Raw genomic sequence first — 17,856 nt, 5'->3', positions numbered from 1 at the left:
TTTTTTTAATCCTAAAGTTGTAGTATAAGGTTTTCTTTCCTTTCAGTTCTTTTATTTAAATTCCTTTTTTCAAGATATTGTGGATGGAACATTGTATATATAGTTCTGCCTTTCCATAGCTTAGACTAATTAGTCCTTAATCACACATTACATTGGTTGAGGAATTTTGTGTGAAAAAATAACTCATTTTTCTTCTGTAGACTTTTTCCCCTGTCAGTTCATCACAAAAAATCCTTGCTACTGAAAAGGGACAACTAAACAAATAAAGAATATACATAGGATATACCATGAGGAATGATTTAGAATAGTATGACTGTTCAAAATGTATAACATCTTGTTTCCCAAAAAATGATTTAAAGTGATACATTAAAATAATTGGAGAAAATTTGGGTGAAGTAAAAATAGAGAAGAATTATATTGTTGCAAAGGTTATAATCCTGAAAATGAATGCCAGAAGCTGTGTACATTTGCTTAAGAGGTAGAATCAAATTGGCGAAGAATCAAGTTATGTTAAGGGCTGGTATTGTGACATAGCAGATTAAGTTGCTGCTTCCAGCACTCCTGCTAAAATGCCTGGAAATGAAGCAGAAAGTGACCAAAGTGCTTGAACCCCTGCCATGTGAGAGACTTGGATGGAATTCCTGGATGCTGGCTTTGGTCTGACCCAGCCTAAGCTATTGCAGGCATTTGGCATTATAGAAGAAGCTAGTGTGAAATCTGAATTCTGGTATTAAGGGCTAACAGAAATTGAGGTGGAAGAGCAGGCATTGTGACACAGTGGGTTAAGCCACTGCTTAGGATGCCCACATCTATATCAGAGTGACTTGGATTAAGTTCTGCCTCTCCTTCTGATTCAGTTTCCTGCTGATGTGCCTTGGAGTCAGCAGATGATGTCCCAAGTACTTAGTTCCTGTCATTCATGTGGGAGATCCAGATAGAGTTCTTGGGTCCTGACTTTGTCCAGGCTGTTGGAAGTATTTTGGGTGTGAACCAGTAGATGAAAGATCTCCTCTCTTGCTCTTGCTCTGCCTTCCAAAGAAATAAATATTAAATAAGATAATTTTAAGGTTTGTGGTATCCTTAAGATAGAAACAAATTTATTGCTCAGAAAGAACAGAATTCCCTGATACTGAGATATCCTACAATGTAGATGAATATCATAACTCTAACATAGCAGTCCAATAAAGGAAGTCTAGTAGAAAGTCCTCATGATGGTATGAAGTCAGTCTTTTGATAAATTTTAGAATGTCCAGGGAAGCTATTAAAAAAAACTCTTTTAAAATGTAAGAACTGTGTGTAGTTCATAGGCTATGTGAAACTGATGGAATCTTGCTTTAGAGGCATGAGTGGATTAAAAATATCTTAGTTAGTGTCCCATGACTTAATCTGTAAATTGAGACTTTGGTAACAGAGTAGTTTGCTGTAGTGGGAAAATATGTATTGAAACTACAGTGAACCAAGAATGATGCTTTGGTAGTCAAGAAGGTGGAAGATAGTTGATTGATAACTCAAATGAAGGTTAGCGTGACTAGGGCTCTCTATAAACAGAAGGTCACCCTTCACACCAAAAAGTACTAATGCACCAGATCCATCTTTTAAAAGTTCAGTAAATGATGACTACATTACTACAAATAAAAATGGCCTTTTGTGGGGTGATCCAATTTTTTGTAGTTTCCCTGTAGTTAGCTACCAGTTACACAGGAAGGAACTCTTAAGAATTTAAGGCTTCATGAAGCAAGCTTTATAGGAGCCCTAACAATACTCAGTTGTTGATATTCTATGATATTTTGAACTTAAATAGTATAGACTTAAGTGATGGCATGGATCAGGGCCAGGAAATATGTTTTCCTGAAAGGAGTAGAATCAAGTTTCTCAGACTTTAGCTTCTCTGGGAATCTCTGCCAGTTTGATGAGGAATCTCAGAGCACATTACCCATTGGAGTAGTCCTGCATGGCGTAGAATTGGTGTGATTAGTATGCCTTGGATAAACTTGGGAGAAAGCACAGCTTCCATGTAAATGATACAAAAGGTTGGGAGTGGCTGATGGAAGCTGTTAGCCAATTACTTGTAACTAGTTTTCTCCAAGATATTTGATGGCAAAGTTCCATCATAACAACATTCCACCACTTAACATTGCACAGAACTCCCCAGTTCCATGAGACTCTGACACAGATGTTGTATTTTCAGTACTGTAAGGTTTGTGTAGGTCCATGTGGCCTGATTTGCAGGGCTATTTGCACCTGAGCCCTTTCTTGCCCCAGGTTCCTACTCAAACTTCACATTTTTTCCTATGATTCATTATATGGCTTGGAGTAGTGTTTCTGGGCACTAGAGAGACCCAGTCTTGTGCTTGTTTGCTTATGGCAAGTGATGTAACATGTAGCTATTTGTGTTTCACTGTGTTAAAGGAGTAGAAGTATTTTAGCCAATTCCTGACCGCTGGTCTAAACACTTTACAGGGGATGACAGATCCCCAGATCTTTGTAGAGTTTATCTCTGATGTGCATAACGTCCAGTATGCTAGCTACCTTAAACTCATCTTGACAAACATCATATCAACCCTTTATTTTGGGGATAACATTTCAACATCTTTAATGAAAGTGAGGAACTACATCAAGGTCTCCTACATGGGTCTTAGGAACCCAAGTACTTGAACTGTCACCACTGCTTCCCAGGATTTGCATTAGCAGGAAACTGAAGTCAGAAGCCCAAGCCAGGTATTAAACCCAGACCTTCCAATATGAGATATAGGTGTCTTAACCAGTAGGCCAAAACACCTGTCCCTCAACAGATTAAATTTTTTTCAGAGAGAGCTTCGATCCACTCATTCACTCACCAAATGGCTGCAATGTCCAAAACTGGGCCAGGCCAAAGCCAGGAGCTGGTAGTTTCATCTGGGTCTCTCAAATGCATGACAAGGGCCAAACACTTGGACCATCTTCTGCTGCTTTTCCCAGGCCATCAGCAGGAAGCTGGATCACACATGGACACAAACCAGTGCCCATACGGGATGCTTGTGTCCCAGGCATTGGCTTTACCTTTTATGCCACAGCACTGGCCCCAGATTTTTAAGTGTACAATAACACTATTGTTGTCTGTAGGCACAATGTTGTATAGTAAATCTCTAGATTTACTCATCCTGCATAAATGAAATTTTATACCTTTCAATTAGCAATTACTAGTTTCTGCTATTCCAGCCTCTGGCAACCACCATTATACTTTCTGCTTTTGTTTGTTTCACTTCTCTAAATGCTTCAGTAAGTGGAATCATGCAGTATGTATCTTCTGTAATTGGCTTTTTTCACTTGACATAATGTCCTGTCCTCAAGGTGCATTGTGTTGCCCATTTCATTGTATATGGGAGTGCAGACCCCTCCTTGAGATCTTGATTTCAATTTTTTTGGGTTAATACCCAGTAGATTGTGATCGTATGGTAGTTCTGTTTGTAGTGTTTGGAGGAAACTCCATCCTGTTTTTCCTAGTGGCTATACAATATGACAGTTTTCTTCACCAGAGGTCTGAATGGCACTCCTCTATGTCTGCCACAGTGCTTGCAGTTATCAAATAGCTCTCAAAAAGAGAAGAAACTGGAAAATACAATCCACTGACACCCTTTCCTTCTGTAGCCCTTACTCCCTAGAAGGAATCACTTTAAAAAAATTTATTTAAAAGGCAGAGAGAGAGAGAGATCTTCCATCCACTGTTTCACTCACCCCCTAAATAGCCCCAACAGCCAGGTCTATGCCAGGCCAAAACCAAAAGCCAGAAGCTCCATCTGGGACTCCCACTTAGGCCATCTTTTGTCTTCTCAGGTACATTAGCAGGAAGCTGGATTGGAAGCAGAGCAGCTGGGACTCAAACCAGTACTTTGCCAATATGGGATGCAGGCATCACAAATGGTGACTTAACCTGCTGCATCGCAGCACTAGTTCCTAGAAGGAATCTTGGTTAACATTTTGTTGCATATATTCCAAGATTTATATATTGATTTATAAGCATTTTGTAGCCCAGTGTGGTCATGATCTAAGCAATTTTCTGTAACATCACAATATATCTTGAGTATCTTACCATACAAGCAGGTATACTACTACTTCAATTTTTCCAAAACAGCTACATAAAATTACATTATTTGCTTCTACCATTATTTATTTCCTTGGCTTAGTTACATGAATACCTTAGTATTCAGCTAATAAATTTCCCCTTTTCCTTAAATTTTTCTTTCATGATGCCAAAGAATAATACTACAAGACAAGAGACTAGTGACAAGAAGATAAGCTTTATTTGACATATTCTTAGGATAAACAGTTGAAAATTATTTGAACCCATATTGAGCATTGCTGGAGAAGTAATTCTGTGGGGCCAGAGGAATCTATATGATAAAAAAAAAAATTAAAACCTGGAAATCCATGAAGAATCCCAGGAACTATGTGAAACACACACACTATATATATATATATACACACACACACACTTTTTAAATATTTTTTGACAGGTAGAGTTACAGACAGTGAGAGAGAGAGGTCTTCTTTCCATTGGTTCACTCCCCAAATGGCCGCCATGGCTGGCGCTGCACCCATCCGAAGCCAGGAGCCAGGTGCTTCTTCCTGGTCTCCCCTGCGGGTGCAGGGACCCAAGCACTTGGGCCATCCTCCTCTGCCCTCCCGGGCCACAGCAGAGAGCTGGTCTGGAAGAGGAGCAACCAGGACTAGATGCTGGCACCGCAGGCCGAGAGGATTAACCAAGTGAGCCACGGTGCCAGCCCCCCAGGAACCATATATTAAAAGTGAACCTTGCAGTTTGATCATGCGGTTAATTATTGAGAGGTGGGGGAAATCGAAAATTGCTAGAAAATAATGGCTTGCTTCTGTAAGCCAGTGGAAGTCATGGAGTGATCTGAGTGACTGAACCTAGTGGAGATAGCTGTGCAATAATAGTGATATGGTAGGATTAAAGAATTGCCATGTCTAAGTAATATCTGGGGACTATAAAGAGCCACCATGAAGAAGAGACTCATTTAAAATGGTTTAATAAAGTCAAATATTTGAACATATATTTGGGGAATATAATAAAAATCATATTTGGTGTAACTAGGATATGCAACCATAATAAAAGCATAAAGAAAATTTGCCTGCCAATTCAGTATCTCCAAAGCCATTTTTATACTACAGTTTTATACCACTGTATTCCCAACTGTATCCCTAAATCTACAGGAAAATCCATTTGAGTAAAAAACACATGCCAAGATTAGTCAGACAAAAACATATATTTGTTGTATGCAGGTAATTAGCATTTATGAATTCATTTTATGTGAAAGCAGAGCCATTGGCACAATTATCGACCACTTTATATAAGGCATCTTTGCTAAATAGCCTAAAGTATAACTCTAAACTGCTCTTAGTCTGAGTTGAGCAGATTTAACACTTGATAACATAAAACATTACATCCAAATCTATGCAGATTTCACAGTTCAGGGAGTTTGCAATGAAGTTAACAAATAAGACTATTTGTGGGCCGGCGCCGCAGCTCACCAGGCTAATCCTCTGCCTTGCGGCGCCGGCACACCGGGTTCTACTCCCGGTCGGGGCGCCGGATTCTGTCGCGGTTGCCCCTCTTCCAGGCCAGCTCTCTCCTGTGGCCAGGGAGTGCAGTGGAGGATGGGCCAAGTGCTTGGGCCCTGCACCCCATGGGAGACCAGGATAAGTACCTGGCTCCTGCCATCGGATCAGTGCAGTGCGCCGGCCGCAGCGTGCTGGCCACGGCGGCCATTGGAGGGTGAACCAACGGCAAAGGAAGACCTTTCTCTCTGTCTCTCTCACTGTCCACTCTGCCTGTCAAAAATTAAAAAAAAAAAAAAAAAAAAAAGACTACAGACTACTTGTGTATATTATTTGCACCATCATTACCCTAGCTTATTTATTTAACAGGTATATTTTATAAAGGTAGGCCAAGTACAGTTGGAATTGAGTCTAAATTTCAGCTTTGCCACATGTTAGTTCTGAGATTGTGGGCAAGTTAACCACTTTATACACCAATTTTTAAATCTGCAAAGGTAGCCAATGATAGGTTTTTCTTTTAAGAGAATTAGATAATCCTAGTAGCATTTGAAACATAATTGATATTAAATAAATCATTCTTCTAGAATTTCTCCCTTTTGTACTGAAGGACTATAAAAGAACTGTAAGTGGCAATCTCTCTTCTATCAGCATGGAGCTGGCACTATGGCACAATGGGTTTAGCCACTGCCTGCAGTGCTGGCATCCCATATGGGCACTGATTCCAGTCCTAGCCACTCCACTTCCAGTCTAGCTCTCTTCTGATATTCCTTGGAAAGCAGCAAAGGATGACCCAAGTGCTTGGGCCCCTGAACCCACAGGGAAAACTTGGATGAAGCTCTTGGCTCCTGGCAGTTGCAGCTGTTTGAGGAGTGAACTATCAGAGGGAAGATGTCTCTGCCTCTCGCTCGCTCTCTCTAATTCTGCCTTTCAAATAAGTGAGTCTTCAAAAAATATAATTCTGTTGTGATATGAAGAAGTGGGAAAGTACTTTTAAAATATTTGTGGGGGCTGGCGCTGTGGCATAGTAGGTTAGAGCCCCAGCCTGCAGCACCGGCATCCACATGGGCACTGGTTCAAGTTCCAGCTGCTCTACTTCCTATCCAACTCCCTGCTATGGACTGGGAAAACAATGGAAGATGGCCCAGGTACATAGGCCCCTGCACCCACGTGGGAGACTTGGAAGAAGCTCCTGGCTCCTGGCCTCGGATCAGCTCAGCTCTGGCAGTTGCAGCCATTTGGGGAATGAGCCGGCGGATGGAAGACCTCTCTCCCTCTCTGGTTCTACCTCTCTAACTCTTGTCTTTCAAATAAATAAAATCTTTTTAAAAAATTTTGTGAACAATTAAAACAAAAAACCAAATTTGCAAGAGAGTGTAAAAGTAGGTGCAAACCTGAGTGGTAATATTACAGGAATTCAGGACTAGAAATTGGTATATCTTTAGAAGAATATAGTAATGCCTAAAAATGACATGGGCCTACAAGTGATTCTCATGTCAGTGTGAGGTTTCACTCTTTGGTATTCTTTCTTTCTTTCGTTCTTTCTTTCACAGGCAGAGTGGACAGTGAGAGAGAGAGACAGAAAGGTCTTCCTTTGCCATTGGTCCACCCTCCAATGGCCGCCACGCGCCGGCCGAAAGCAGGAGCCAGGTGCTTCTCCTGGTCTCCCATGGGGTGCAGGGCCCAAGCACTTGGGCCATCCTCCACTGCACTCCCGGGCCATAGCAGAGAGCTGGCCTGGAAGAGGGGCAACCGGGACAGAATCCGGCGCCCCGACCGGGAGTAGAACCCGGTGTGCTGGCGCCGCTAGGCGGAGGATTAGCCTATTGAGCCGCGGCGCTGGCCAGTATACTTTCATATATATATATATATATATATTTTTTTTTTTTTTTTTTTTTTCAGAGAGGATATTGCAAAGTTTTACAAAGGAGCAGTAGCATGCTCTAGGGCAAGGGGCAGTGGGAGAATTTCCTTATTATTGCCATCATATTCTAGCAATTTTAAATGTCATCGTGATAAAATCTTTCCTTCAAGAAAACGTTTTCCTGCCACCCAACCCTCACTCCTCCCCTACACAAGTGGGTGCTGCAAGGGAGTCCATCCTTTGATAGAACTGGCTTGCCGTGGTTTTTCTTTTTTTTTTTTAATTGAAAACTTAATAAATATAAATTTCAAAAGTACAACTTTTGGATTATAGCGGTTCTTCCCCCATAACCACCCTCCCACCACGACCATCCCATCTCTTAGTCCCTCTGCCACTCCATTCTTCATTAAGATTCATTTTTAATTATCTTTATTTACAGAAGATCAGCTCTATACTGTTTCAACAGTTTGCACCCATCCAGACACAGAAAGTATAAAGTACTGTTTAAAGATTAGTTTTACTGTTAATTCTCATAGTACAACACATTAAGGACAGAGGTCCTACATGGGGAGCAAGTGCACAGTGACTCCTGTTGTTGATTTAACAATTGACACCCTTATTTATGACATCAGTAATCATCTGAGGCCCTTGCCATGAGCTGCCAAGGCTATGGAAGCCTCTTGAGTTCACAAACTCCGACCTTATTTAGATAAAGCCATAATCAAAATGTAAGTTCTCTCTCCCATTCAGAGAAAGGTACCTCCTTCTTTGATGGCCCCTTCTTTCCACCGAGATCTCACTCACAGAGATCTTTCATTTAGGTCATTTTTTGCCACAGTGTCTTGGCTTTCCATGCCGACTTCACAAGACCCCTACATTATATGAAATTGGAATTTTTGGTATTTTTGAGAGAGTCCAAGAAAAACTTACTTGTATTACTAAAAGTACAAAGATATATAGCAAAACATGTATGCATGTACTATGATTTCTAGATATGAAAAAAATTTTGTGGAGAAATCCATTATGGTATTTAAAAGTGTTTAGAAAAATGGTATGGTCTCTCATTTATCTAGAACAGAATAAGAACAAGAAATAAGATTGAATAGGCTTTCTATGTGTCATTCTCATTGGACAATAGACAATTTTCAAGGTAAATAATTCTCCAGCATTTTATTAGCCTGAATGGGTTTTTGTTCCTTATAACTAAATGTACTGTTTAAAACAGAGGAAAGCAACAATAATGACACTTTGCAGAAAGACTTGACCTGACTACATGGTAGCTGATTTTTAGAAGGTACAAAAGGAAATGAGCCGAAGAAGTTTCTTTCAGGTTTCTACCTTGGGGAAACTATGAAAGGATGTTGTGATATACAGGCCTATTAGTTTCCTCGGGCTGCAGTAACAAAGTGCCACAAACTGGCTGAAAAGAACAGAGGTGTAGTCTCACACAGTTCTGAGGCTACAAGGCCAAAATCCAGATTTTGGCAGAGCCATGTTCCCTCTGAAGTATGCAGGGAATGATTCTTCCTTGCCGCCTCCTAGCTTTGGATGCAGCTGGCAGTCCTTGGCATTCATTGGTTTTCAGCTGCATCACTCTAATCTCTGCCTCTGTGCCTCTGTCAACACTTGGCCTTCCTTGTGTGTTTATGTCTTCACGTGGCCTTTTTAAAAATAGTAGCGGCTGGTGCTGCAGCTCAATAGGCTAATCCTCCGCCTACGGCGCCAGCACACTGAGTTCTACTCCCAGTCGGGGCGCCGGATTCTGTCCCGGTTGCCTCTCTTCTAGTCCAGCTCTCTGCTGTGGCCAGGGAGTGCAGTGGAGGATGGCCCAAGTGCTTGGGCCCTGCACCTGCATGGGAGACCAGGAGAAGCACCTGGCTCCTGGCTTCGGATCAGCGTGGTGCACCGGCCGCAGCGCGCCGGCCGCGGCGGCCATTGGAGGGTGAACCAACGGCAAAGGAAGACCTTTCTGTCTGTCTCTCTCACTGTCCACTCTGCCTATCAAAAAAAGAAAAAAAAAAAAAAAGAGTAGCCAACTTTTAAAATTTTTATTTTGTTTTTGTTTTTGACAGGCAGAGTCAGAGAGAGAGAAAGATAAAATTATTATTAATCAAGACACATAAGCACACAGAGATCGCATCTTCTGCTTCATTCCCCAGTACCCACACTGGCCATGTCTGGACTGGGGCCAGAGCCAGGAACCAGGAGCTGGGAATTAAATCCATGTCACCCCCATGGGGATCGGCAGGGACACAATTACTTGACCCATCAGTTGCTGTGTTCCAGGATTGGTATTAGCTAGGAAGCTGGAATCAAGAGCCAGAGACAATCAAACCAAGGCACTCCAATATGGGTCATGGGCATGTTAACTGGTGTCAACCACTAAGCCACATACCTGTCTCTGCAGGCCTCCCTCCCCCCCCCCCCCCAACAGCTTTAGTGGCCAGATGAGAAATCAGCTTGAATCAGCCTACACCTGCAGGCCTTGCAGCTGAGAGCTCCAGAGAGTGTGATTCTTTCAGTCTCTGGACGTGGTGAGGCTTGACCCCTGCCCCTCCTTCCTGCTGCTCCTGACCCGGGGGCTTGGAAGGGTTGGGGTGATGTGGCCAGAGAAAGGTCCCTGGAGAAAGGTGTGGAGAAAGGGGCAGGATCAGGGGTTGGATGTGGAAGGAAAGGTGGCTGGATAAAGACTAAGGCTGTACCTGCTTCCTCCACATTTCAGGATCAAGCAGAATAGAGCACTGACAAGCACCATGCTGGAATAGGGGGAGCTGCCAACAATAGCCTCAGGACCCAGGGTAAGGACAGAGTTAAACCCTCTAAGACCTGGCCACTGCTGAATGGGGATGTGTGTTGGAAGTGTTTCATCAGGATCCCATCAAAGAGGGCCTAAAGGCCTGCAGAGGTCAGAGAGTATCCTCACTTTGGGGTCCTCAACATCCAAGTAGCTCTCCAGCTGGCCAAGCAGGAGGACACCAGTTCCAGACACTCCAAAGTCCTAGAGAAGCAGGTGGTTCCTGTCAATGGCCCATGACCTGGCTGCATGCATAGTGACTCCTGGAGCAGAGATTCCTCAGGCTGCCTCTGAGACACCAAGAAGCCCACTCTCCTTCATCCAGAGAACTTCTGGGGATCCTCATCCCATCTTGTTCCTGCGTCTCTGCACTCTGGGCCCACTGCCACTGCTCCTCTGGGTGCCAAGGTGTAGACTCAGGTGTCTTGGCCAGGTGATGGCCAATACTCTGCCTAAGAGGTGAAGAACAGAGGTCCGTGCGGTAAGGTAACAAGTCCTCCTTGTAAGGACTCTAGTGATTAAACAGGACTTACACAAATCCAGGATGACATCCTCTTGACTTGCATCTATAAAGGACCCATTTTCAAATAAGGCCACATCCTGGACATGACTTTTTTGGGAAATACTCTTCAACCCAGTATGATAGGTAAAGTTGATTAATATAAATTCTAGAATGAAATCAGAAAAAAGATTAGGTTAAAAGACTAGTTAAAATACTTTCCTTATCACAAAAATCAATGAAAAATAATTATGGAAAAAATAAAAGCATAGCTAAGGAAAATGGAGGTTAACAAAGACATTTGAAGACTTAGATTTGCCAGTTGTAAGTTCTGAAGTAATTGTTAGCCATTCATGCTGGAAAGAACTTTGTGTCTTCTACAGTTAAAGGAATGTGGAGTTGGGGGCCGGCATTGGGGTGTACTGGGTTTAGCTGCCACCTACAGGGTTGGAGACCCAGCTATCCACTTCCAATCCAGCTCCTTGCTAATGTGCCTGAGAAAGGATTGGAAGATGGCCCAAGTTCTTGAGCACCTGTCACTCATGTGGGAGACTTGAATGGAGTCCCTGGCTCCTGGCTTCAGCTAGGCCCAGACCCGGCTGTTGTGGTCATTTGGGGAGTGAGCCAGCAGATGGAAGACCTCTCTCTGTCTCTCCCTCTCTGTAACTCTGCCTTTCAAATAAATATTGGGGGGAGGGGGGGAATGAAAAGGAATGTGGAGTTGAAGAAAGATGAGAAGTGCAGCTTTGCCAAGGCAATGGCTAGAGAGCTATTCTCATTCATATTTGGGGTCAGATATCCTTCCACAGGTGAGGAGCATTTTTTCTGCCAAGGGCCATTTGGATATTTATAACATCATTCATGGGTCATACAAAATCAACCTAGAAAGTAAAGTAGTCCACTATAGATTCATTGAATTTTGAGTCCTGCCTGCCGTTGCCTTGGCAGAGCCAGACCGAATGTTTTCTTGGGCCTTATACAGACTGTGGGCCAGATGTTCCCCATCCCTGCACAAACTACTGTTCACATTCTTGGCTCCATGCCCTGTGCTCTACCACTCCTCTCACCATCAATCTTCAAAACTGGATTCACCCCTAGGGCCCACCCCCCTAGCCATAGCCTGCAATGTATTGTGCTTTTGCCAACCATTTTTGTTAGTAAAAATAGGACCTATGGGAGGTGGGTGTTCGGTTAAGAAGTCACCTGGGGTGCTCGCATCCCACAGCGGAGTGCAGCTCCTGACTTGACTTCCTGCTACTGTGCACCCTGAGAGGCAGTAGCATGGCTGCAGTACTTGAGTCCCTTCTAGCTATGTGGAGACCTGGATGTTCTAGGCTCCTGGCTTCAGCCTAGCCAGATCCCTAGCTGTTGTGGACATGTGGGGAGTGATACAGTAGCTAGACTATACCTCTGTATCTATGCCTCTTTTTCTACCTTTTAAACAAAATGAAAAGAAGTAAATTAAAAAAAGAAATAGGGACTTTGACCAGAAATTTAGTTACTATATTACTCAGGATTCTTTCAGTTAGAAATGACAGGCTCCATTCAGATTAGTCTAAGAAAAGAAAAAAAAAATGGAAAGGAGGATTTATTTACTGGTTTATATGACCCAGACTTCTGAGATAACAGTGGCTTCAGGCATAGCAAGATCCAGAAATTCAGTTAATGTTCCCAAGAGTCAATTTTCTCTTCCCATGTCTTGAATCTGCTTGTGTCAGCTTGATTCATTTCTGGCTGGGCTTCAGAGACCTTTGTATATCTTTCTATTTCTTAGCTCTGCTTTTTACTGCTTGGTTTCATTCTTTAGTTAGGTTTTTTTTTGGTTTTTTTTTTAATAAGTCAGGCAAAATAATCATGGTTGTCTCCAGGCCTTTATCATTTAGTTTTAGTAGCTTCAAGTACTTTCTTCAAATTGCTCATGCAGAAAGTCTAGCAGGGGGCTAGAAAGGAGCTTCTGGTTGTCTCATGTTAGGTCTCACATCCATCCCTGAACTCCTCTTCCCCTGTGGCTCAGAGGGTGAAGTCTGCCGATGAGTTAGGCTTAGGACAGTCCCTTCTGGTAGATTCAAAATGAGTTTCCCACAAAAATGGGTGGTGGTGGTGGGGGGGATGGTTTTCTTAAAAATGTATAGAGGAGTCAGCTCTGTGGCTTAGTCGGTTAAACCGCCTCCTGTGGTGCTGGTTCAAATCCTGACTACTCTTCCAATCCAGCTCTCTGCTATGGCCTGGGAAAGCAGCAGAAGATGGCCCAAGTGCATGGGCCATGAGAGATCTGGAAGAAGCTCCTGGCTCCTGGCTTTGGATTGGTGCAGCTTTGGCCTTTGAAGCCATCTGGGGAGTCAACCAGCAGATGGAAGACTTCTCTCTCTCTGCCTCTGCCTCTGCCTCTCTGTGACTCTGCCTATCAAATAAATAAATAAATCTTTTTTTAAAAAAAGAGATGCTATTATATTAAAAGATGTATAGAAAAGATAATGAATAGAATGAAATTGGTTGAGGAATATTAATATATAGACTATATTCTCTGGTATTTTTTAAAGATTTATTAATTTATTTGAAAGAGTTACAGAGAGAGGTGGAGAAATAGAGAGGGAGCGGTCTTCCATTCACTGGGTCACTCCCCTAATGGCTGCAACAGCTGAAACTGAGCCAATCCGAAGCCAGGAGCCAGGAACTTCTTCCGGGTCTCCCACGCGGGTACAGGGGCCCAAGGATTTGGGCCATCTTCTGCTTTCCTAGGCCGTAGCAGAGAGCTGGATCGGAAATGGAGCTTCTGGGTCTCGAATTGGCGCCCATATGGGATTCCAGCACGTTAGGCGGTGGCTTTACCCGCTATGTCACAGTGCCAGCCCCTGCACTCAGATATTTGACCATGGGGACTATGAGATTTGTGTTGTTTCAAGACACTAAGTTCAGGGCAAGCATTGTGGGGTGGTAGTTAAGTCACCACTTGGGATACCTCTATCACTGATCAAAGTGCTTGCTTGGTTCAAGTCCTGGCTGTTTTGCTTCCCATCCAGCTCCCTGCTAATGCTCATCTTGGGAGACAGGAGATAATGGCTCAAGTGCCTGGGTTCCTCTCACTCATCTCAGAGACCCAGATGGAGTTCCTGGCTCTTGGATAAAACCTGGCCCAGCCTCTGCCATTGTGAACATTTGGAGAATGAACCACTGGATAGAAGATCTCTCTTTTTCTGCTTTCCGAATAAAATAAATAATTATTTTAAAAAAGGGGAAGTAATATTTTTAAACTTTTTTCGAATTTATTTTATTTATTTGAAAGACAGAGTTACAGAGAGAGGTAGAGACAGGAAGAGAGGTCATTCATCTGTTGGTTCACTTCCCAGATGGCCAGAATGGCTGGAGCTGCGCCAATCTGAAGCCAGGAACCAGGAGCGAGGATCTTCTTCCGGGTCTCCCATGTGACTGCAGGGGCCCAAGGACTTGGGCCATCTTCTATCCCAGGTCATAGCAGAGAGCTGGATCAGAAGTGGAGCTCTCAGGATTCAAACCAGCACCCATATGGGATGCTGGCACTGCAGGCGGTGGCTTTACCTGCTACGCCACAGCGCTGGCCCCAAGTACATATTTTCTATATCCTTTATATTATATGTCAAACTATAAATATCTATAGTATATAGACTTTAAGGCAGAATTGTGCTGCCTTGTCTGAAGTTGGACTGACACATATTTGACATAGCTTATGGATTCATGGGCATGGGAATCTAGTATATTTCAATGATTTAGGGCAGTAGTATTGTATATAGGAAAGAGCACTGAATTTGGAGGCAGACTAACCTCGCTTAAATCACTTAACTTTGGGGAGACTTCTGCAACTTCATCTGGAAAATGAAGATATTCAACTGAGTTAGTCCCTTCTAGGCCTCTAGCTGTAATGTTCTGTATGAAATGTGCCCGTTATATATAGAATGCACTTCTCGCTTTCTCTCTTTCCCTCTCTTTAACTCTGCCTTTCAAATAAATTAATAAATCCCAAGAAAAAAAGGGAGGCCCTCCAGCAGTGTCGCAATGCTGCCACACTGCAATGTTAAGCTGCCGCTTACAATGCCAGCATCCCATAGGGTTTCTGGTTCGTGTCCTGGCTGTTCTACTTCTGATCCAACTCCTTGCTAATGCACCTGGGAAAATAGCAGAAGATGGCCCAAGTGCTTGGGCCCCTTCACCCATGTGGGGGACCTGAATGAAGCTCCTGGCTTTGGTCTGGCCCAGCCCTGACTATTGCAGCCATTTGAGGAGTGCAATAGCATATAGAAGATCTGTCTCTCCCTCTCCCTCCCTCTCTGTAACTCTGCTTTTCAAAAAATAAATAAAATAAATCTTGTATTTAGGGTGTACTTATACCTGGAAAGGAGACTAAGCTTTCCAAAGCAGTGACCCATAAATATTCAGGAACTAAAATATGTTCTGACAATTAAAGACCAGGTCTGAAAAGAGAAGCAACAGGAGGCAAATGGATTTAGAGAAGAAGTTGGGTACATGGTGGACAGAGAGGAGAGAGAGAGAAGGAGAATGAGAAAAAGGCTTTAAAGGAACAGAATCTGGAAATCAAAGGGCTTCTAACTGCAGCTGAAATGGGAACTGTGAGAAACTGAACTTGCCAATTTATGGTCACTCAAAGGATCACAGGCCATAAATGTCCTGTACTTTTTATGATTTTCTGGTCTAAATGAGAACACCAAGAACACTACTACTGAAAGCAAGAGTATTTTTGAAGTTTCTATGGGTACTGCATGCTGCTGTATCTGACTGACAGGGAACCCTCAGCCCATGAACAACTGCCAGTTCCAAAGTGAGGTGGAATAGAATTCCATCCCAGTCACCCAAGAGACTTGGTATCGACAGCTGTATAGAATAAAGTTTGGAGGAACTTCCAGATAGCTTTCCTAAGACATCTAATTTTTTTTTTTTTTTTTTTTTTTTTGACAGAGTTAGAGAGAGACAGAGACAGAGAGAAAGGTCCTCCTTTTTTCTGTTGGTTCACTACGGCCGGCGCGCTACGGCCGGCACACTGCACCGATCCGAAGCCAGGAGCCAGGTGCTTCTCCTGGTCTCCCATGCGGGTGCAGGGCCCAAGCACTTGGGCCATCCTCCGCTGCCCTCCCGGGCCACAGCAGAGAGCTGGACTGGAAGAGGAGCAACTGGGACAGAATCCGGCGCCCCAACCGGGACTAGAACCCAGGGTGCCGGTGCCGCAGGCGGAGGATTAGCCAAGTGAGCCGCGGCACCAGCCCTAAGACATCTAATTAAAAGAAGAATAAGGTCTGACACAGCAAGAGAGTTGGGTCAAAGACTCAAGGTTCCCTATCAAACAGACTGTAAATCTTTTATTCCTATTTGTAAACATTTATTGAACATTGTTCTTGTGTCACACTTATCAAAACATAATTTTCCTTGAAGGCACCCTTTCATTTCACGTAATCTATAACCTAATTTTGTTGGAGATTTACTTATTTATTTGAAAGGCAGAGTTGGGGCTGGCGCTGTGGCTCAGCAGGTTGACGCCCTGGCTTGAAGCGCCGGCATCCCATATGGGCGCTGGTTCTAGTCCCGGCTGCTCCTCTTCCCATCCAGCTCTCTGCTATGGCCTGGGATAGCAGCAGAAGATGGCCCAAGTCCTTGGGCCCCTGCACCCACATGGGAGACCTGGAAGAGGCTCCTGGTTCCTGGCTTCGGATCGGCACAACTCCGGCCATTGCAGCCATCTGGGGAGTGAACAGCAGATGGAAGATCTCTCTCTCTGTCTCTACCTCTCTCTGCAACTCTGGCTGTCAAATAAATAAAATAAATCTTAAAGAAAATAAAAGAAAGGCAGAGTTACAGAGAAGCAGAGGCAGAGAGAGAGATCTTCCATCCGCTGGTTCACTCCCCAGATGGTTGCAACAGCTGGAGCTTGGCCAATCCAAAGCCAGGAGCCAAGAGCTTCCAGGTCTCCCATGTGGGTGCAGGAGCCCAAGCACTTGGGCCATCTTCTACTGCTTTCCCAGGCCATAGCAGAGAGCTGGATTGGAAGTGGAGCAGCCGGGGCTCGAACCAGTGCCCATTTGGGATGCCGGCACTGAGATCGAGGCTTAAACCGGCTGCACCACAGTGCCAGCCCCTAACCTAATGTTTTTTATGCTAGAATATAATTAATATGTAATTAGTAAAATACAGCAAAGAAAACTTCATGCTGAGCAAAAACAAGTCCAAAATAAGTTAACCTATATTTGTAGTCTAGTCTCCAGAGTACATGTTTCCTACATAAATCATATTTGAATTTTTAGAACCATATTTAAAGCTGTTTTGCAATTTGTTAATTGGAGTCACCACATTTTTCTTCTGCCACATGATTTGCCTCTGATTAGGCTGACAATATTCTGCTAAAATCCACAGAATGCAGAAAAAAATAGCAGTTATTTTTCAAGGTTTGAGAAATCTGGTCCACCTTTGGAGTAGTTTATTAATTTCTGCCACACTGAACTCAAAACCGAGACTTTCCTTCTGGAATCTAATGTAAGCTTTCTTTATATTCGGTCTGATATCCAAGGATCAGTTGCATGTTCATAATCTAGAAGTTCAACAATTTTCTGCATCTCTCTTTGTAAGAACAAAGCAAACCTTTTTTTCCCCTGTCCTTCAAATCCACATTCTCTCATCAGCTACTATAGAAGGAAACAGTTTGCCCTGGAGGATCTTGCAGCCACCCACAGCTAGTGACCAGCTCTCAGGCCTCACTGGATAGCCTGAGCACAGGTGCCTGGTGGCCCTTGAACTTCAAAAAACACTTCCTCCAGGGTCAGGTACCGTGGGTCCCACAGCGTCCCACATGGAACCGCCCCATTGCACTCCTCAAACAGGGCCAACATGATCCAGTCCCCTCCAGGCAGCAACAGCCTGTAAACCTTTCTGCTTCAAAGAACAGGATATGTGGTTCATTGACTATGCACAGGAGATACTCCAAGAACCGCTTGGGTTCATTTGTGCTGTTTCTGGGTTGGACTTTATAACTAATCTCGCATATTGAAGGAAGAAGTTTTTTTAAAAACCTGATTTTTAAAAAAGTATTTTAGAGATAACATTTTTTTTTTTTTAATTTTTGACAGGCAGAGTGGACAGTGAGAGAGACAGACAGAAAGGTCTTCCTTT

At 43.5% G+C, this 17,856-nt stretch overlaps 1 protein-coding gene and 1 pseudogene across 1 annotated transcript in view; one reads left to right on the top strand and one right to left on the bottom strand.

Moving 5' to 3' along the window:
• Positions 1-17,856, top strand: part of A2ML1 (alpha-2-macroglobulin like 1) — an 84,732-nt gene that overhangs the window by 1,363 nt on the left and 65,513 nt on the right. The gene's annotated exons all lie outside the window — the stretch shown is intronic.
• LOC100347055 (nudC domain-containing protein 2 pseudogene) lies at positions 17,016-17,576 on the bottom strand (annotated as a pseudogene).

This window comes from Oryctolagus cuniculus, chromosome 9, assembly GCF_964237555.1.
Source record: "Oryctolagus cuniculus chromosome 9, mOryCun1.1, whole genome shotgun sequence".
In the NCBI taxonomy this organism is placed as follows: Eukaryota; Metazoa; Chordata; class Mammalia; order Lagomorpha; family Leporidae; genus Oryctolagus; species Oryctolagus cuniculus.
The sequence above is the reverse complement of the archived record's forward strand: the minus strand, read 5'-3'. Positions and strand labels throughout refer to the sequence as shown.